This window comes from Choloepus didactylus, chromosome 10 (genome assembly GCF_015220235.1).
Source record: "Choloepus didactylus isolate mChoDid1 chromosome 10, mChoDid1.pri, whole genome shotgun sequence".
Lineage (NCBI taxonomy): Eukaryota > Metazoa > Chordata > Mammalia > Pilosa > Megalonychidae > Choloepus > Choloepus didactylus.
In genome coordinates, this window is record NC_051316.1 from 78,261,551 (window position 1) to 78,284,539 (window position 22,989).

A 22,989-nucleotide genomic window follows, 5' to 3' on the forward strand; every position below is an offset into this window, starting at 1 on the left:
AAACAAGTATTTTAAAATAAGTTATTTTAGTCTCCATCAAACTTCCTTTGTGCTCAGTTCATTGATTCTCTCTGTTCAGTTTCAAAGGGTAAAAATCACAACTTTTTAAATAAAAATTGTAACATTTCCAGTTAGTTTGATGATTCATAGTACTTGTGAGGCCTTATTTCTGCCCCTGGAAAAATATAAGGAAAAAAAATCACCACATGATGACTTCTTTTCAGAAAAGAATATCACTGGCAATGTCTCAAGGATGGATGTCTTAGGGATTCACAAGATGGAAAATATTCATTCATGATAAGTTCCTTTGAAGATCAATGGTCTAAATAAATGTTTTCATAACATTTATTCAGCCTATGGTGCTTGTTATACTGGTAAAAACTCAAGATGTTAATAGCTATTTTGTAGAAAAACATAGTTTTGTGGGCAAAATGTTTGGATTACAGCACACATCTACTTCTCTTTTAAAGATTTATAAAATTATTAGTTTCAGAGAGGTAATTTAGTAAGAAAAGCCACTTAACTTGGTCTTACCCAGCACTTATCACGTTATTCAACTACAAATTTGTTTTATGGGAGACAAAAGTTAATATATTGAGGTGAGGTCATGATGTCATCAACATGGCAACGTAAACAGCTACTGAAAACTCTCCAGAGATTCAATGATATAAAGGACAATTCTGAATTGTTTGAAACTCTGGAGGAGTATGTAGGCTGAAGAAGGACCCTACAGATGCTGAATTGAAGAAAGAGAAGAAATATTAGGTAGGAATCTTCTGTCTCAGACCAGCCAGTCCTCTCCCCTCCCCCTCACTCAGTCTCCATGTGGGAAAGGAACAGAATCAGCAGACAGGACCACTCCCACCAGGGACACAGATTTTAAAATCTCTCACAGAAGTGAGACATACTCCTACTGTATGAAGATTCAGGGGATAGGGGAGGACATTTCAAGGCCCAGGTCAGTGAAGGACAAGGAGACTGAGAAAATGTGGACAAAGACTGTGTTGCCAGCCCTGGGTCTCAAACCCTTCCCCCACCTTTGAGAGAAGCAGAAGCCGGCAGCCCTTTCTTTGCCTAGGGATGGCTGGGGTACTGGGTCAGATGAGGGAGTACTCTGCCAGTTTGGCCAGCAAAGTGAGGACATAAGAATCCCTTAGTTTCAGATCACCTGTGTAGACGCAGTCTGTGCTCAGAGGCAAAGCAGACTCTGAGGATGATTAAATTACTGAACATCTCTATCTCCATCCAGAAAATGCAAGGGAAAACAGAGCACCACTGGAAGCCAGCGGATCTATATCACCATACACAGTGAATTTGCTGGGGTACCCAGTGCCTACCTCCCATCCCAGTGGCAGGCCAAGGTGGGTGCCTGATTTGGGGGTAAAACTGGGGCACAGAGCCAATCTGAAAACTGACCAGTGAGAGAAACAGAGAAACAGAGATCAAAGAAAACCCAAGGTAAATGAGAGAAAACAACTTCCAGAATAAACTAATCAAGAAAATCAGATGCCTAGACAGCAAAAAAATCATGAGCCACAGCAGGAAACTTGAAGATATGGGCCAGTCAAAGGAACAGTCTAACAACTCAACCAGGATTGAAGTGTTGAAACAACTAATTAAAGAAGTACCAACAAATTTTCTGTGCCAGTTTGGATATATTATGTCCCCCCAAAAGCCATATTTTTTATGGCAATCTTTTGGGGGCAGATGTATTAGTGTTAATTAGGCTGGAATCTTTTTATTATTTCCATGTAGATGTAACTCAATCAACTGTGGTTGAAATGTTTGATTAAATTATTTCCATGGAGATATGGACCCCATCCATTCAGGGTGGGTCTTTATTTAATCACTGGAGTCTGATAAAAGAGCTCACAAACAGAAGGAGCTCAGAGAAGCTAAGAGCTGACACTTGGAGGTGCTTGGAGACACATGGAGATGCTAGCCTAGAGTTTTCTCTGGAGAACTAAGAGAGGACCCCCGATGCTTAGATGCACAAGGGCTGAAGAAGCTAAGAGAGACAAGCCCAGAGACATTTTGGAGAGAGCCATTTCAGAAACCAGAACCTCAGAGCAAAGAATTAGCAGATGTCAGCCACATGCCTTCCCAGCTAACAGAGGTTTTCCAGACACCATCAGCCATTCTTCAGTAAACCATGGAGGCAAGAAGGCAGTGATGTGGTATATTCAAGATACCGAGAGAAAAACTGCCAACCAAGAGTACTATATCTGGTGAAACTGTCCTTCAAAAATGAGGGACAGTTTAAAATATTTACAGATAATCAGACACTGAGAGAGTTTGTGAATAAGAGACCTCCTCTACAAGAAATACTAAAGGGAGTCATACAGACAGATAGGAAAATACAGGGGAGAGAGGTCTGAAGAAGAGTGTAGAAATGAAGATGCCATGAAATAGAAAGAGGGTGAATATAGGGCATTTGATGCTGAAGGAATACAGAATATTCAGTAGGACTGATTGCATAGGTCCAGAAATGGATAGCACAATATTGTGTGATGGTAGCAAAATATCGTAAGTACACCAAACAAAGACAACTGTGAGTACTATTGAAAGAGGAAGCCTAGGGGCATGTAGGACTCCAGAAGGAAAGATAGAACATAAAGACTGGAATGGTATAACTTAGTGAAACCTAGAGTGGTCAATGATTGTGATTAAATATACAAATATATGAATGTTTTTACATGAGAGAGAAAAAATGAATGTCAACTTTGCAAGGTGTTAAAAATGGGATGGTATTGGGGAAAAATAAAATCAAAGCAAATAAGTCTATGGTTGACAGTAACATTGTAATATGCTTCCATTAATTGTAACAAAGGCAATATACCAAATCTAAATGCCTACAAGAGGGGGATGTAAGGGAGGGGTATGGGATTCTTGGTGGTGTTGTCTGACTTTTTTTATTGTATTTTATGTTTTCTTTTGTTGCTTTTTAGTTGTCATTTTTTTCTTTTTCTTTTTTTTTTTTTTTTTTTTTTTGCCCCTTCCTCTTTCTTTGTGGAAGAAATGGTAATGTCCTTAGATAGATAGTGTTCGTGAAGGCATAACTACATGATTATTCAGGGAATCACTGATTGTTTACTTAGGATGGAATGTATGGTGTGTGAATAAAACCACCTAAAAAATAAACAGGGGGATACAAGTGCTGGGGAAAGTGTGGAGAAAGTAATGTACCTATTTGCTGTTGGTGTGGAAGTAGAATGATGCATCCAGTCTGGAAGGCAGTGTGGTCATTCCAAGGAAACTAAGCATGGGGTTGCCACATGGTCCTGCAACTGTGTTATTGGGTATATACTTGGAAGAACTGAAAAGAGGGATACAAATGGACATTTGCATAGTGGTGTTTATGGTGGTAGTATTCATGATTTGCAGTGGATGGAGGTGGCCTAAGGGTACATCGACTGATGAATGAAATGATGAACTGTGGTGCATACACACAGTGGAATATTGAGCTGCTACATGAAGGAATGAAGTTGTAAGGTGAATGGACATTGAGGACAATATGTTGAGTGAAACAAACCAGAAATGAAAAGAAAAACATTATAATGCCTCACTAATATGGACTATCTATAATGTGCAAACTCTGAGTATTGAATCTGAGTGCATAGGTTATCAGGGGAAGGCTTATTGTAAAGGTTCCTAGATTGTAAGCTGTTACAGTAGTTACATCTATTCCTGAGTTGTAATGACTATTTCTAAATTCTGAGATGCTGAGCTCTTTGTGAATAACCTGATTTGTCCCTGGAACTTTGGGTATCGGTGTGACACTGGAGTCTCAGAGCCAGAGTCTGGCATCTATGAATGTCAGCATCACCCCATACAGCAAATGTTAAAGAGTCTGAAAATAGAGATCGGACTTCAATTAGAGATATGAACAAAATGGACTTGGTTAGGATTAAGGTAAATCAGGCTAAAGGGTAAACAATGATATTGACAGTGTTGTAAAACTTCAACTTATATGTGAGACCAAAGGAAGAGATTTTTATTAGGTGCAAAATCTATATTTTTGTAACACACTATATAATTGAACTTGTATGGTCAGTTTATTCAAACACCATGATTACATGGAACTTTGAATAAGGAGTAAAATATGGTTGGTTTGTGCAGGTTAGTGTGAAGCCCTGATACATCCCAGAGGAATTTGGGCAGAGAAAAAAAATGTATTTTCAAAGCCCCCTTGAGGGACTGGGGGAAAGTGTGGAAATATTAAACTTCCCCACTTGGGGAATTAATGATATTCTCACAAACATTGGGGGCTGCCAATCCAGAAGGCCAAGCCCACAATCTTGGGGCTTGCCCTTATGAAGTTTGTTGCTGCAAAGGAGAGGCTAATCCTACTTAAAATTGTGCCTAATAGTTACTCCCAGAGAACCTCTTTTGTTTCTCAGATGTGGCCTCTCTCTCTAAGCCAACACTGCAGGTAAACTCACTGCCCTCCCCCCTATGTGGGACATGACTCTCAGGGGTGTAATTCTCCCTGGCAATGTGGTACATGACTGTGGAGATGAGCTTGGCTCTGGCATTGTGCGATTAAGAAAGCCTTCTTGGAGCAAAAGAGGGGAGAGAAATGAAACAAAATAAAGTTTCAGTGTCTGAGAGATTTCAAATAGAATCAGAGGTCATTCTGGAGGTTATTATTATGCATTATATAGAAACCTACTTTTAGTTTTTAGTGTATTGCAATAGCTAGAAGGAAATAGTTGAACTGCAATCCAGTAGCCTTGATTCTTGTAGATGATTCTGTAACTATATAGCTTTCATTATGTGACCACACGATTGTGAAAACCTTTTGGCCCCCATTCCTCTATCCAGTGTAGGGACAGAGGAGTAGAAAAATGAGGGCAAAAAGTAAATGAATAATATGGAGGAATGAGGGGTATGGGATGTTTTGGGTTTTCCTTTTTACTTTAATTTTATTCTTATTCTTTTTTGTTTGTGGTAATGAAAATGTTCAAAAATTGATTGTGATGATGAATGCACAACTATATAATGGTAATGTGAACAACAGATTGTACACTGTGGATGATTGTATGGTTTGTGAATATATCTAAATATAATTGAATTTTTAAAAAAAGTTAATATATTAGTAGGATCTTGTTTCCTAGGAAGTTAATTTGGGAAATGCTGCATTAGGGGATAGGGAAATAAAAATATCAATAATCTTGAAAATGGAGGGTTTGGTTGAGTGTTTTTGCAGATTGGGTCTCTGTGAGCAGAAGCTGAGACATGATTTAGGGTGCAAGGTGTTTATTAGATTATTAACACATGTGAAAGGAAGTACAGACCACAGGATTGGGAAAACAGGGAGGTAAAATTGTGAAGCAGGCCTGACAAAGCCTTGGTCAAACAGAGAAGTCCAGAACAAGCAATGTCATCACAGCTGTCCCAAGTTGGGTCAGAATTGCTGGGCCTTAATATCTCCTTTTCACTATGTTATACCAAAAGTGGGCTTCTTAGACAATGGTTTGACCTCGATAGAGGCAGCTTTCCGTAGCTGAGGCAGACTGTGAAGGAGCAGAGAACTGGAGGCTATCTGCTCACTGCACTCTCCATAGCTGAGCAGAAAGTTCTTCCTTGAAAAGGGATTTGGGTAGTTCATCTCTGTGCCTACCATAATCCACCCATGTGCTGCTCTGATCCCCTTCTTCATATACTTCCAGAAAGCAGCTCCTCCAGGATTCCTGTGGGCTTTTCTTCCTGAGTGGGAATTTAGAGCAGAGGGTGGTGGGCTGAACTATAACTTCTATTACTGCTCAGTTACCCATTCTAGATTTGCCTCATCCTAAGCTACCATCTCTGCTGCCTTTAGTGGCTTACACTGGTGGCATAATCCAGACTCCATCTCAGAGGTGTCTGAACCCCTGGTCACTATATCTTTTTTTTTGTTAAGGATTGCTATACCTGATTATTTACTGCAATAATTATCAATGTAGTAGCCAAGAGTGAACCCACTGGTTCCAGAGGAAATAGTTTCTGCAGCATTTGTAAGAGAAACTTTAACTCCTCCTGATGATCATGATTAATCATCTCTATTATAAGTGTGAGTCCTGGAGATTTGTAGGAAGATGGCAGAGTAAGAAACTCCAAGATTCTGTCCCTCCACCAGGAAAACTATTAAGCATGCAGGAACTGTCTGAGAACCAAGTATTTCAAAACTCTGGAATCTGGTAGAACACTGTACAGCATTCAGTGAAGAGTGAGAAGAGACTGGTAAATACCAGTAAACTGTTCTCTTTGTGCATGGCAGTTATCATGTTGATCCCACACCCTCAGAGCAGGCAACAGCGAGGTCTGGTTAGTAAGGTAGCTTGCTGGTGTCAGAAAGGGACATAAAAATCCACTTCTCCAAGATCCAGAGTGGTCATGGGCTAATTGCTGATCACAATTTTTGACTAATGACTTTGGATTACTCGGTGCCTGACACTCAGCGCAGCCATTGTTCCAACCTGCCCCAGACAAAGGTGGTGGAGGAGACTCCAAGATAGCTTCCTAAGAGCTGCAGAGGACAGTTGAAAGGCTGCATTTGCTGAGCAGGTCAAGAAAGCATAGCTCTGGGAAGCCATGGAGGGAGCTCCTGGAGACTTTCCTGGCCCCTCTCTCACGCTTTCTCCAAGGCAGTTTGGGGGTGGCTGGTGCTACCTTTGTGGGTCCCTGACCTTGTTCCAGACAGGAAAGAATAACTTGGGAAACTCCTCTCTGGTGTGCTCCCCTCCAAGAATTTGTCCTCAGGGCAACAGCAACTTGAGACAAGGAAAGCAATGTAAGAAACAATTGAGGCTGGTGGCCTGGGGCAAGGGCTTACCTGCTTCAAGTCCTGGAGTGGAACACCAGGAGAGGAATAAGATCTGTTTTCTGGGAAGCAGAGGGGGCATGCAAACTCGTGTAAACAGGGGATCTCCTAAGGCCACTAGCAAGCATGATCCCAGGCCAAGACACGGGTCCAGAAAAGACAGGGAGGACCCTATCCTTTGTATTTGCATACACATCTTTTGTTAAGTTTGGGAAGTTTGCTGTCATTATTTCTTTGAATATTCCTTCTGCCCCTTTTTCTCTTTCTTCCCCTTTTGGGTCTCACATAATGCATATATTGGAATGCTAATTTCATTTTTTAGAATTCTTTTTTCTTTCTGCTTCTTAGCCTGACTCATTTCAATTGTCTTTCTTTGAGTTCATTGATTCTTTCTTCTGCTGGCTCCAATCTGCTGTTGAAAACTTCCTGGAAGTTTTTCATCTCAGTTATTGTTTTCTTCAACTCTGGTTGTTCTCTTTGGTTCCTTTTACATATTTCTATCTCTTTATTGAGATTCTCATATTGCTCATTCATTGTTTTCCTGATACCCTTTAGTTCTTTATCTGAATTTTCCTTCATCTTCTTGAGCATATGGAAGATCATTTTTTTAAAGTCTTTGTCCAGTATGTCCACAGTGTCTTCTTCATTGAAGTTTTCTGAATTTTTATGCTCTTCCTTTGGATGGACAATCATTTCCTGTTTCTTTGTTTGTTTTGTAATATTTTATTTCACACTGTACATGTTAATATTTTAAGTGTTAACTCTGAGATTTATTCCAGGGGATGTCTATTTCTTGAGTTTATATTCAGGTGGGGATAAGAGATTTTCTTGAGTGTCAGGAGCTAACAAAACTAAGCAAACTTAAGCAAAAATTACCTCTCACTGTCTTTGCAAATTGGCCTTGCATTGGCTGGTGCTCTCTATCAGGGTTCAGTCCTCCTCTCAAGAAGGTCAGCCCAAGGCAAATGCAAAGTGCTGATTCCTCCCTGTCTTTTCTGGACCTGTGTCTTTTCCTTGGCTTGTGCTTACTAGTGGTCTTAAGAGTTCCCCTGTTTACAGGAGTTTGAATGCCCCCTCTACTTCCCTGGTGTTGCATTGCAGAACTTAAAGCAGGTAAGCCATTGCCTCAGGCTGCCTGTCTCAATTGTTTCTTACACTGCTTTAGTTATCTCAAGTCACTTTGCAAATTTTTGGAGGGGAGCATGCCAGAGACGAGTTTCCCAAGTCAGCCTTTCCCAGCCAGAACAAAGACAGGGACTCACAAAGGGTCCACTAGACCAGCTCCAAACTGCCCTGGGAAGGGTTTGAAGGGTCAGAAACATCACCAAGAGCTTCTTCCATGGTTCCCAAAGCTGCACTTTCTTGACTCAGCACCTGCGCAGTAAATGCAGCTCTTCTACTGTCCTCCACAGCTCTGAGGAAGTGTACTGTCTTGAAGTCTCCTCTGCCACCTTTGTCCAGGGTGGGTTGGAACCATGGTCCCCTCAGAGCCAGACCTTTAGTGTTCCAAAGAAGCTAATTAAAAGCAGTTATCCATGATCAGAACTTGCCCCGCTCACCTGCCCCCTGCCACGGATCTTGAGGACCTGGATTTTTATGTCCCTTTCTGGCACCAGCAAGCTACACCAGGTAGCGGACCCCACTGCTTTCTACCAGGAAAGTATGGTATGGGTGCTGATAACCACCAGGTGTGAAGAGAGCAATTTACTGGTATTTACTGTAATTTATCAGCCTCTTACTCCCACTCTTCCCTGGATGCCATAGAGTATTCTATTACACTCTTGAGTTTTTAAATAGTTGATTCAAACAGTTCCTGTGTGTTTAATAGTTGTTCTGGTGGTGGGACTATTTCCAAGAGCTTCTTCCTTTGCCATCTTTCCACAGTTCCTCAATTAGAGCTTCTTTAATGTAACTAAGGAGGCCTTCTGATTTTTCCTTGTGGTTTTAAATTAACTTTAAATCACCCTCAGCTGTTCTTTATCTTTTTGTAGTAAAGCAATGGCCCTGAACAATAGCCATATATACTTAAAGTCACAAGTGCATCCCCTTCCACAGGTATCCAATCCTAGTTCACTGTGGTAAAGATTTCAACTGGGCAGCCACCTTGCATCAGGGTGATGTGTGTTTCCCCTACCACCTGTGATGTGTTCATCATTCAGCAGCGCAGTGTATATTCACAATCCCATCTTAATGCCTACTTTCTTGTACCAGCCCTGGTATCTACAATCTCAGTTTGGGTCCTTGGAAGTTATTTCAGTTTGCTAAAGCTGCTGGACTGCAGTATACCAGAAATGGGTTGGCTTTTTCAATGGAGACTTACTAGGCTGCAAATTTACAGTTCTAAGGCCATGACAGTGTCTAAATTAAGGCATCAAGAGGAAGATACCTTATCTGAGGAAAGGCAGCTGGCAATCATGGTCCCTCTGTCACATAGGAAGGCACATGGCGATGTCTGCTGATCTCCTAGCTTTTGGTTTCAAAAGTGGCTCTTTCAACTCCTGTGTGTCCTCCTTGCTTTCTCCCAGGGGCAAATTCTAGATTACATCTCTTAGCTTCTCTCTGCTCTCTCCAAGATGTCCCTGACTTTTATCCTGTCATGGAGGACTCCAGCAAGGGGATTAATACTCACTTTGAATGGCTGGGGTCACGTCTCCATGGAAACAACCTAATCCAATGGTCCAACCCCCAACAGGTTGGATGAACCCAATCCAAAAAGATTGGATTAAAAGAACATAGGCTTTCTGGGGGATGAAACAAATCCAAACCAGAGCAGAAATGGATCTGAGAAAGTATAGGGCACAAGATGGTTATTGGGGACCAGTGCCTGTGAAAAGTTGAAATGTGATGCAGCCTGAAAAGGCCTTCCCAACTCAGTGGGGAGCTTTGGATGACCAGTGCCCTTCGAGTTGCCCCACATAAGGCCATGGTGGCTCCATGCAGCTGAGGCAGACCCTGAAGGAGCTGATAGTTGGAGACCATCTGGCAACTGCAATTTTTTTTTCTCCCTGATGAAAAACTAAAGAACTAAAAATAATATCTACTTAAAATGGTAAATTTTATTATTTCCCATGTGGTTTTCTAATTTTCTCCTTTAGACTTTAGTCTCAAATATTTTGCATTATTGTTTCATATAAAATAAGGGCTAGTTCTTTAATATTTACTTCCAAGAATCTCAAAATCGTAACTCACCTTCCCTTTAGGAAGGATGATCACTTCAAGAACATTTATGTTGGGTTTTATAAACATAATTTCATTGAATGGATGGCATATAATACATAGTATTTGCGACTTTTACCTGTTCATAATCCAGTAGCATGTGAGAGCATCTGTATTTTGTTCAGTTCAGTCAAATTTTAATGTCATTATTATGTGGCTGACATTATATTAGGGGCTGGAAATACAAAGTTAGATAAGATGTAGATAACATTATTAGCTGCTTATGAGGATGTTTTATGTTTGAAGTAAAACTGGGCTTTTTTGATGCAAGAGAGTATAAATGGCACCCTGAGGCTCTCTCCTTCAGAGACTTATTGGACTTAACGTAGAAGGAACAACAAAGCCTCATTATCTGGATTCTCTATATCTTATGCTATTTTGTGTATTGATCCCTGTGTACATGATTGTTTTGGTTTTCTAAAGGGGCTGGAATGCAATGTACCTGAAATGGGTTGGCTTTTTCAGTGGTGCTTTATTAGGTTGCAAATTTACAGTTCTAAGGTCATGAAAATGCCCAAATTAAAGCATTCAGCAGTAGATACCTTCCCTGAGGAAAGGCTAATGGCATCTGGGATTCCTCTGTCACATAGAAAGACACATGGTGACATCTTCTGGTCCTTCTTCTCCTGGGTTCTGGTTTCAAATTGCTTTCTCCAAAATGTCTCTGGGCTTCTGTCTCTTAGCTTCTCTGAGCTCTCTCCAAAACATCTCTGCCTTTTATTCTTATGGAGGACTGGAACAAGGAGATTAAGACTTATTTTGAATGGGCAGGGTCACATCTCCATGGAAACATCCTAATCAAAAGTCTCACCCATAATAGGTCTGCCACCACAAGGTTAGAGTAAAAGAACATAGGCTTTTCCGGAGTACATAACAGATCCAAACCAGCACAATGATCAAGCATGAATCCCTGTTATGTCTCTGTTGATTGAAAGGCTGGCCCTCTTAGGGCTTAAGCTATGACTTATCAAATGGTCTATCTAAAGAAAACAGTGGGAGTGTTTGTGGTTCAACCCTTACTACCCCCAAATCCCTTATCTTTGATAGGATAGAGCAGTTGTGCATAATATGACTTGAATCAGAACCTCTCTCAAAACCAGACATAAATGTTAATCGTATCATACACAACTCCATCATCTGACTTAACACATCAATTTGTAGGAGGTTTTGAGTCATTGATGTTACCGAGTTTTCTATTTGGAGCTACACATAGATATAAAGAAATGGAAAGGAAATCATTCATGCATTTTCCCTTGATCAATAATCTGAGTCTGACTGATTAGCATCTTCAAATGCTGTCACAATTGATTGCTGAACTCTGAGAATAAGGGTGTAGGTGGAGTAGGAAAGATTATTGTGCTCACTGTGAACTCTGATTTTTTTCTTCTAGGTTATGGATGGAAGAGCCTAAAGAAAAATGTAGGTCAAGTGCTCTTATACCCTGCAACTTTCAGAAAAGCAATCACAAAATCACAGTGACTGGCCCTGATTTTCCATTATGGAAAGAAGACAATAGGTGAAAAATCAACGGGCAAGGTAAAAATACAACCTAACTAGTATCTTTAAATACTAGGCAGCAGAAATTATTGCATTTAAAAAGAAAAATTAGGGATATTTTTGATTGATTTGGCCTAATTAGACTTTGGGTTATTAGTCTCAGCTTTTTATGTGAATATTTCTGGTTATTATGGTATCAATGTGACTAAATGGGGGAAGGATAAATTGAAATATTACGTTCTTAAGGTACATTTTTAATGTGTTCTAATTCTCTAACACACAGCTCTTTACAAAGCAAGTATTTCCTAAACATGTGGATGTTTAAGAGGGTAGTACTGCTTTGCTCATTAATACAATTATTTAAAAATCAGAAGCACTTAATTTCTTGTTTATAAATAACAATAATTTTTAAAAACAATTTATAAGCATTTAGAGTACTTCCCATTATCCACACATCAGGTATATTTATTATTTAAATCAACATTTCTCATATTTCTGGGATAATATTATATTAACTAGGACAATATCAGTATAATTAACATTATAATTAAATATCTAACTAGAATTGGCAACGGTGAATCTTCAGGGCTAATATATCATAAAATCTTAGAAGAGTGGGGATTATTTGAAAACAGATGAAAAAAAAATCTCTGTGCTCCAACAAGATTTTTATCAACATTTTCAATCTTGAACCATTCTAGGATATTTAATTTGATATTTTGGAATATAGGAGGTTAACAAATATATTCTTGCTTGAGGAAGAAGTGATGTATAATATTACAAGTTTTTATTAACCATAGGGTAAAGTTTTGAGGGCAGTCTGATGGGGAGAGAGAGAGGTGTATGTTAGATGTATTTGGTAGAGAGGGAAAAGCAGGGGGAAATTCAGGGAGAGTATGAATTTATTTTGTTGATTTTATTATTTTGCCTTAAATTGGCCCAAGAGACACATATCCAGAAGCAACTCTTGGAAAATTGGGTTTCAATGGAGGAGAGAAGAAGCAATACAAATCAATGGAACAGTCTTGGGAAAATTATCCCATCTCTCAGGGCCCCAATTAACTCGCTAGAAAATGAAGCTGTTGGATGTGTTCAGTTGTTTTCAACCACAAAAGTCTCTGCATAATAGTATAACATGATCAGTTATGAAATGCTTCACAAGAAATTTGTTCCCTAGGATATGGGATAATATTTTGAAATACTACAGGATTTTCCCTTCTCAGTATTTTTTTTTCCTCCTGAAGCTCTTCTTCCATAATGCCTATTTCTTGAAGCTGAGACTTGTTGCTTCAGCAATGGAAAAACAAATACAACTCAGGTATGATATACAATATGACTAATGGACAATTTTTGTCATACAAGAATGGGAAACAATGCTCTTTTGGTGCTAGGGGAAGAAACCTTGGAGAGAGCGGAAGAGACAGAGACAGAGAGAGGAGAGAGAGACAGAGAAAGCCAAGTGGTTAGATGGGATGTCTTAGCTAATTTTTCTTCCACACATCTTTGGGGTCAAACTTTGGGGAGAGAGGTATAGAAACAACCTGATATGTTTGGGGGAATGCCTTGCTTCTCAGGGCATAACCTGGTCATATTGTAATAAGGCCCAGCAGTCACCCCTCGTGTCCTCCTATACCTTGACAATCTGTATTTATTTTGGGAGAAAACAAACAAGGAAAAGGGGAGATAGAAATTCCAGGGTTAATTGAGATTAAAATAAACTGCTTTATATCAGTGTTTTAAAATCAGTGTCTTTTAAACTGCTGTTAATAACTTATTGGTGCATCTTGAAATCAATGTGTGAGTTAAAAATAGATGAAATGTATAACCTGGTCAGACCCTGGAAACTTCAGGTATCTGTGTGACCCGTGAGACACAGAGCCAGAGTCCGGCAGCTATGAATGTCAACATTACCCCATACAGCAAATGTTAAAGAAACTGAAAAAGAGATCAGACTTCAATTAGCGATATGAATGAAATGGCCTTGGTTAGGACTAAGGTAAATCAGACTAAAGGGTAGAGGATGAAATTGACTGTATTTTAAAACTTCAACTTCTGCGTGAGTCCAAAGCTAGAGATGTTTATTTGGTAGAAAATCCTTATTTTCTGTAGCATGCTATATATTTAACTTGTGTGGTCAGTTTATTCAAACACTATAATTACGTGGAAAGTTGAGTAAGGAATGAGATCTCATTTGTTTGTACAGACTAGTGTGAAGCCCCAATACAACCCAGAGTAATCTGGGCAGAAGATAAAGAAGTATTTGAAAAGCCCCCTTGAGGGACTGGGGAGAAAATGTGGAAATATTAAATTTATCCACCTGGGGAATTCCTTATACTCACAAACATTGGAGACTACCAATTTAGTAGGCCAAGCCCTCGATCTTGGGGCTTGCTCTTATGAAGCCTGTTACTGCAAAGGAGAGGCTAAGCCTACTTATAATTGTGCCTGAGTCTCTCCCAGAGAACCTCCTTTGTTTCTCAGATGTGGCCTGTCTCTCTAAGCCAATTCTTCAGGTAAGCTCACCGCCCTCCCCACTACATGAAACATGACTCCCAGGGCTATATATCTCCCTGGCAACATGGGACATGACTCCCAGGGAAAAAGCCTGGACCCAGCAGCATGAGATTGAGAAAGGCTCTTGACAAAAGAGGGAAGAGAAATGAAACAAAGTAAAGTTTCAGGGGATGAGAGATTTTAAATGGAGTCAAGAGGTCATTCTGGAGGTTATTCTTATGCATTATATAGAAATCCATTTTTAGTTTTTAGTGTATTAGAATAACTAGAAGAAAAAACCTGAAACTGTTGAACTGCAATCCAGTAGCCTTGTTTCTTGAAGATGAGTGTATAACTATATAGCTTATTTGGTGTGACTGTGTGATTATAGAAAACCTTGTGGCTCACACTCCCTTTATCCAGTGTATGGAAAGATGAATAGAAAAATGGAGACAAAAAAGTAAATGAATAAAGGGGGGGAGGGGGTTGGGTTATTTTCGGTGTTGTTTCATATTTTTATTTTTATTCTTATTTTTATTTTTATTATCTTTTTGGAGTAATGAAAATGTTCAGAAATTGACTGTGGTGACATATGCACAACTATGTGATGATAATTGTGAAAAATTAATTGTACACTTTGGATAATTGTATGGTATGTGACTATATCTCAATAAAATTACAAGGAAAAAGAATAGATTAAAGCAGAAAAGTCCAAGTGTATGTCATGAAGTAGTGAATTTTGTTTGGAGAAATTTGTGATTCATTTTTATATCTCTAGCAAAATCTATATACCTTTATATATGCCTATACACACACTCATATATATCATACTTCTGTTGTACTAGATCACATTGAAAAAAGTTTTTCTTAGTGTGGGTGAATGAAGTCAGACATGTTTAAACAAAACTATGACTGCTTTAAATTGAAAGAAATTGAGCTACGTTGAGTGGAAATTTAAGTTCTATTTTTCACCACCAAATGGAAATGGGAGTTCCAGAATAAAGACGAGCTAAGTTATTGAAACTAAATTAACATTTGTTTTCTCATATTCGAGTTTTGGTGCATAAATTTTTACCTCATTACACTAAAAATAGTTAAAGTATTTGAGTTTGTGCAAGATCTATTTTAAAAAACAAATGATGAAGTCAAAATTACCACTTAAATATCCTCACTTCCTCTTTATTTGGATAAGCTCCCTTGATTGAGAGGAAGTTTTAGAGTTACAGCCAATTTGTTGGGAATTGTGCCTACCTGGAAAGTCCCTTTAATTTTGTATACTGCACTCTATATCATTTGCCATTAGGGAATAGTGGAAAATTTTGATTCTACTTACATTAGGAATCTCTGAAATGTCCATCAGCCTTAGCAGATTTTCTTTTCAAACCCTGGGGGAAGAGTCAGCTTGGGTAGCTGTAGAAAGATAAAATAGGAAAAGGGACCTTGAAATTCTGCTGGTTCTTCTCCCCATCAGTTGTCTTGGGACAGTCAATGCCTGGCCCTCCCCCTCTGGTGACAAAAATGCTAGTTTCAGTGTCTTCAAGACTGAAAGAACACAGTATATATGACTCCTGCAGGGACAGAGAGCTGAGAAAAATACATAAAGATTAACTAGACTCAAAAAGTTCCTTATCTACTTCTGCCCTTCCAAGTCCCCAGGGATGGTGAATTACATGTCGAGTGATGCCTTCTCACATTGCTTCACCCTAGGGTTGAAGGTAAAGCCTTGATCGGAGAACTCTTTTTGGTGGGATTTCTGATGGTTGGGGCTCTTACTTTAGGACACATCCACCTCCACTCCCCTTGAACTCACAGGGTTTAACACAAACTGGGATCTGGCCTGTAACCATCCCATCACAATCTTTGCCTGACAAAGTATTAATAACCCTAGGGGAATGTGAGTGTACTAGCTATTCTTGGCACATTACTTTTCTATCTGCATCAAGTTGTTTGAAAAAAAAAATCTTCTGGAATTTTTATTGAAGGTGCATTGAATCTATAGATCAATTAATCTTCCTATCAATGAATACAGTATCTGTCTCCATTTATGTAGGTTCTTCTTTAATGTCTCTTAATAATGTTTTATATTTTTCTCAGTAAAGGGTCTGCTTAACTATACTAAAATTATTTCTAAGGTAGTTGATTTTTCCCAATAGTATTGTAAAATGTATCTTATCTTTAACCACCCATTACAGTTATTTGTTGATTATGTACAGAAATGCAGTTGGCTTTGTATATTAACCATTATCCAACCACCCTGACAAAATTGTCTGGCTTTATAGTAATTTTTATAATAATTTAGTTTTCTATGTAAATGATAATATCATCTGTAAAGAAACATAGTTTTATTCACTCCTCTCTAATCCCCATTCCTCTAGCTATTCATCTTATTACACTGGCTACAATGTCAAATATAAGTAAATATGGAGGTGATAGTGGGAAATCTATTACATTAAAATATATTTTTATCAGATTGATGATATTCCCATCTATTCCTGAAATACTAAGTGGATTTTTTTAAATCATGAATTTATTTTGAATATATCAAATGCTTTTCTGCACCTAGTTGAAATAATCATTTTCTCTTTTAATCTGCTAATGTTTGGATTACATTTGTGGATTTTCTAATCATAAACCTACTTAGAGCAGTTTCAAGAACTTACATACTGGTAAAGTGTGAAAATTATTTTATATGCATTTCTTTTTTATATTTTTTTTAACTATTATATGTATCTGTTATGTTGTTAAAGTATTTACTTTAGTTGTTTTTACCATCATTGAAAAGTATATCATGCTGTATGTAATAATTTAGGACTTTTTTCACTCAATAATGTATCACCAAGGTTCATAAATATTAGATGTAGTTACAATTCATTCCTTTTGGCTGTTGTCCTACATTTCTTTGTATAAATAAACCATTCATTGTATATTTATTCATAACAGTTATCAAGACTTTTTAATAAAATTATCATAAGAAATATGGTATATACTGGCACAGGAATAGAAAAATTGACCAATGGAATAGGACCGAGAACTAAAAACTCAACTCACATATGCATAGAACTTTAAGTACATCAGAAGTGGCCTGTCTCATCTGTGAGGAAAGGTGGGAGCATTCAAAAAATAGAACTGGAAAACTGGCTATCCAAAAGGATAAAAAAAATCTCTGGATAGAATGAGAATTTGAATGTTTAAAAGAAAACTGTAAACTAAACATGTTAGTAGAACATATTGGTGAACATATTTTACATACATGTAAAAGCATTAATTATATTTGACAATATTAAAATCAAGAAACATGGATCATCAAAAAAGTATCCTTTTGGAAAGTTATCAATGGGGAGAGGATATTAGCAATAACCATAACCAACAAATGAATTTTATCAAGGCTGTCAAAGAACTCCTACAAATTAGTAAAGTACCAACAACCCAAAGGAAGGGAAAAAGAAAGCAAAAGACATGAATAGTAATAAGATGGCAGAGGAATTCCTATGTCTGGTTAAGTATATAAGGAGATTTTTGAACTTATTCATGGTCAGGAAAATGTAAAGCAAGGCCACTATGAGATACCATGGTACTTTCATTGGATTGACAAAAACACAGTTTGACTGTTCCCAGTGTTGGAAGCGGTATCAAATCTATGGCATTTCTTACACATTGCAGATGGGAGTCTGAATGTTAAAACCACTTCAGCATTATCTTGTAAGTTGAAACACTGACATACCCTATGACCCAACAATTCTACTCCTTTGTATAAACCCAGGAGAAACTTTTCTATATATACACATATCAGAATACACGTACAAGAATGTTCATGGAAACTCTGTTCATAATAGCAAAAATATGGAAACAACCCAAAAGCTAATCACTAGTAGTGTAGATGAATAAATTGTGTACTTGTATAATGGAACATGGAACAACAATCAAACTGAAAAAGTTACAGCAACAATGTATATGAATCTTAACAGATTATTTGGTGAAAAATATCCTAAATTATAACATATAGCACAATAACCACTTTCATAAAGTTAAAAACAACTGAAATAATATAGTCTTTGTGGATATATATAACAGGTAAAAAGCCATATAAAAAGGAAAGCAAGAGAATGGTGAACACAGGATTCCAGGTGACAGTTTCTTTGGATAGAGTGATTGGAGGAAGTAGGGGAAAGGCAAAGGAAAAGGCCACAGAGCCAGAAATGTGTTACTGTCAAGATTCTGGCTTTCATTTTGGGTGTATCCAGAAATGACTCTTACATAAAAGAAAATAAAGACACAGACAAATCAATAAAAGAAGGCTACAAGTGGACCAGTGATGCGAGTGTGTCATGAACCAATAATTATCATCAACCCAATTCTGAGCACTTGAGATTCTGCAAAATTTTAAAAAGTAAAATGTCTGCCTGTGCTAATTCTCTAAGCTCTTTGGCAAATCTAAATGCCACTTTGTTGGCATGTGTTTATAATATCTTTAATAGGGCATGCATTATTGTTGCCCAGGTATTTGAAAATGCATTAGAGATACAAAGTAACATGGTTGACTATTATTTTTAAATTCAATTTTATCGAGATATATTCACATACTATACAGTCATCCAAAGTGTACAATCAGTTGCTCACAGTACCATCATATAGTTGTGCGTTCAGCACCCCAATTTTTTGAACATTTTCCTTGTACCAGAAAAAGTGAAAATAAGAATAAAAAAAAAAAAAGTAAAAAAGAACACCCAAATCATCCCCTAACCCTATTTTTCACTTAGTTTTTTGCCTCCATTTTTCTACTCATTCACCAAACACTGGATAAAGGGAGTGTGAACCACAAGGCTTTCACAACCACACTGTCACCCCTTGTAAGCTGCATTGCTATACAATAGTCTTCAAGAGTCAAGGCTACTGGGTTGCAGTTTGATAGTTTCAGGTATTTACTTCTAGCTATTCCAATGTATTAAAACCTAAAACAGGGTTATCTATATAGAACATAAGAATGCCCACCAGAGTGATCTCTTGGCTCCATTTGGACTCTCTCAGCCACTGAAACTTTATTTCGTTTCATTTATCCTCCTTTTGGTCAAGAAGATGTTCTCAGTCCCATGATGTTGGGTCCAGATTCATCCCAGGGAGTCACATCCTCTGTTGCCAGGGAGATTTATACCCCTGGGTGTCAGATCTCATGTGGGGGGGGGGGGCAATGAGTTCACCTGCTGAGTTAGCTTAGCTAGAGAGAGAGGGCCATATCTGAGCAACAAAGAGGCATTCAGGGGGAGACTCTTAGGCACAATTATAAGCAGATTTAACCTCTCCTTTGCAGTAAAGAACATCATAAAGGCAAGTCCTGTGATAGATGGCTTGGCACATCAAACCGCCAGTCCTCAATGCTTATGAGAACATCAGCAACAATCATGGATTGGAAGCCCAACACCTCTGCAGTTTCCCCAGCTCCTCAGGGGGTCCTGCATATATATTTTTATTCTTTGTCCAAATTACTTTGGGATGTGCCTCTATTTCACACTAACCTATGCAAACCTACCAGGTCTCACTTTCTAGTAAAAGTTTCATGTAATTATGGTATTTGAACAAACTGTATGAGTTAAATTGTTTAGGAAATACAGATCTTGCACCAAGTAAACATCTCTTCCCTTGGTCTCACATGGAATTTGAAGTTTTAAAATGCAGTCAGTATTGTCCTTTACCCTTTGGCCTGATTTGCCCTACTCCTAATCACATCAGCTTCATTCACATCTCTAGTTGAAGTCTGGATTCTTTTTCAGCTTTTTTAACAGTTGCTATATGTGCTAATACTGACATCCATATCTGCCAAGTTCTAGCTGAGTTTCAGGTGTCACACAGATACCCAAAGTTCCAGGGATGGATCAGGTTATACACAAGGGACCAGCATCTCGGAATCTAGAGATACCCATTACAATTCAGGAACAAATGTGACTGCTGTAACAGCTTACAATCTAGGGACTGTTACAATAGGCGTTCCCCTAATAAGCTGTGCCCTGAGGTTCAATTCTGAGTTTACACATTGTAGTTAGCCCATATTGGTGAGGCATTATAGTGTTTCCTTTGTTTCTGGCACAGTTCACTCAAAATGCTGTCTGCAGTTTCCATTCACCTGTTTACACATTTCACAGCTTGGCTTCTTCTCACAGTTGCTCAATATTCCACCGTATGCAACACAATAGTTCATCATTCTGTTCCTCAGTTGATGTACCCTTAGGCCACCTCCATGCATTGCAAATCATGCATACTCTCTCCATAAACACCAGTGTGCAAATGTCCATTCATGTCCCTGCTCTCAGATCCTCCAAGTAAATGCCCCCTAATGAGGTTGCTGGACATTAAGGCACCCACATACTTAGCTTCATTGGAACCACCCCACTGTCCTCCAGAAAGTCTATATCTTTTGGCCTCCTACAGTAAATATGTACATCCCCCTCTCCATGTTTTCACCAGGACTTTTATCCCTTTTTATATTTTTCCATACAATTTTATAGAGCTATATTCACAAACCATATCATTATCCACAGTGTATAATCAGTTGTTCATGGTATCATCATACAGTTGTGCATTTATCACCACAGTCAGCACTTGAACATATTGATTATTATGAAAAAGGTTGTATTTTTTTAGTGAATAATGAAAAGAAAAATAAGGTATCATACAATACAGTATAATAGTACGGTCAGACAACACCACCACTACCAAGAATCCCTTCCTTATATCACCCTCTCATACACATGTAGCTTTGGTATATTGCTTTTGATACATTTAATGGAAGCATATTACAATGTTACTGTTGATCATAGACTGCAGTTTGCTTTGATTATATTTTTTCCCCAATACCATCCCCTTTCCAACACTCTGCGTGGTTGACATTCATTTGTTCTCCCACATGCAGGAACAGTTTTATATTTGTCCATTTAGTCACAATCACTGACCACTCCAGTTTTTGCTAAGTTAAACAGTCCCAGTCTTTATCTTCTATCTTTACTTCAGATGTCATTCATGCTCCTAGCCCACCTCTTTCAGCTTTATTCATGGACATCTTTGTTCAGTGTAATTACAATATGGTGCTACCATCACACAGTATTAGCTATCTATTTCTGGATCTATACAATCATTCCTGCAGAATATTCTGTAGTCCTTCAGCATCAAATACCCAATTTCTACCCTCTTTTTATCTCCTGGTAGCCTGTGTTATCAGCTTTTAACTCTCAAAGTTTGCTCATTAACATTAAATCATGTTAGTGAGACCATACAGTATTTGTGCCTTTGTTTCTGGCTAACTTCACTCAACATAATGTCCTCAAGGTTTATCCACGTTATTGTATGTTCTGTGTCTTTGTTCTGTCTTACGGCTGCATAATATTCCATCGTGTGTATGTACCACAGTTTGTTTATCCACTCATCTGTTGATGGACATTTGGGCTGCCTCCATCTCTTGTCTATTGTGAATAAAGCCACAATAAACATCTGTTTACAAATGTCTGTACATGTTTTAACTTTCAGTTCCTCTTGAGTATATACCTAATAATGAAAAAGCTGGCTCATATGACAAATCTATACTTAGTTCATGAGGAACTGTCACACTGTCTTCTGGAGTGGTTGCACCATTGTACATTCCCACCAACAGTGTATAAGTGTGCCTCTTTCTCCACATCCTCTCCAGCACTTGTAATCTTCTGTTTTTTTGGATAATGGCCACTCTGGTAGGTGTGAGATGATATCTCATTGTGGTTTTGATTTGCATTTCCCTAATAGCCAGTGAAGTTGAGCATTTTTTCACATGTTTTTTAGCCATTTGTATTTCCTCTTCAGAAAAGCATCTGTTCATGTCTTTTGCCAATTTTTTAATTGGGTTGTCATTCTGTTGTTGAGTTGTAGGATGGCTTTATATATTTGGGATAGTAAACCTTTATCTGATATATGGTTTCCAAATATTGTCTCCTGTTGTGTAGGCTGTCTTTTTACCTTTCTGACAAAGTGCTTTGATGTACAAAAGAGTTTAATTTTGAGGAGATCCCATTTGTCTATTTGTTCTTTGGTTGCTTGTGCTTTGGGTGTAAGGTCTAGGAAACCACCTTCTATCACAAGATCTTTAAGAAATTGCCCTACATTTTCTTGCAAGAGTCTTATGGTCTTAGCAGTAATGTTTACGTCTTTGATCAATTTTGAGTTAACTTTTGTATAAGGTGTGAGATAGGGGTCCTCTTTCATTCTTTTGGAAATGGATATCTAGTTTTCCAAACCCCATTTATTGAAGAGGCTGCTCTGTCCCAGTTGCTTTGGCTTGACTGCCTTATCAAAGATCAATTGTCTGTAGATGCAAGAGTCCATTTCTGAACACTCAATTCAATTCCATTGGTTAGTATCTCTATCCTTATGCCAGTCCCATGTTGTTTTGAGCCTTGTAGCATTGTAATATGCTTCAAAGTCAGGTAGTGTGAGACCTCCCACTTTGTTCCTCTTTTTCAAGAAATTTTTGGCTATTCAAGGCACCTTGCCCTTCCAAATAAATTTGGTTATTGGTTTTTCTATTTCTGCAAAGAAAGGTGTTGGGATTTTAATTGGTATTGTAATGAATCTATAAATCAGTTTAGGTAGAATTGACATCTTAATTATATTTAGTCTTCCAATCCATGAACACGGTATGTTCTTCCATTTTTTTCAGGTTCTGTTCAATTCCTTTTAGCAGTTTCTTGTAGTTTTCTTTGTATATGTCTTTGGTGGCCTTCGTTAAGTTTATTCCTAAATACTTGATTCTTTTGGTTGCTGTTGTAAATGGAACTTTTTTTTTTTTTACCTTCTTCCTCTTGTTGCACATTACTTGTGTATAAGAACACTAAACATTTTTGCATATTGATCTTGTAGCCTGCCACTTTGCTGTATTCATTGATTAGTTTTAATAGATTTGCTTTAGATTTTTTTGAATTTTCTACTTACAGAATTATGTCATCTACAAACAATGAAAGTTTTAC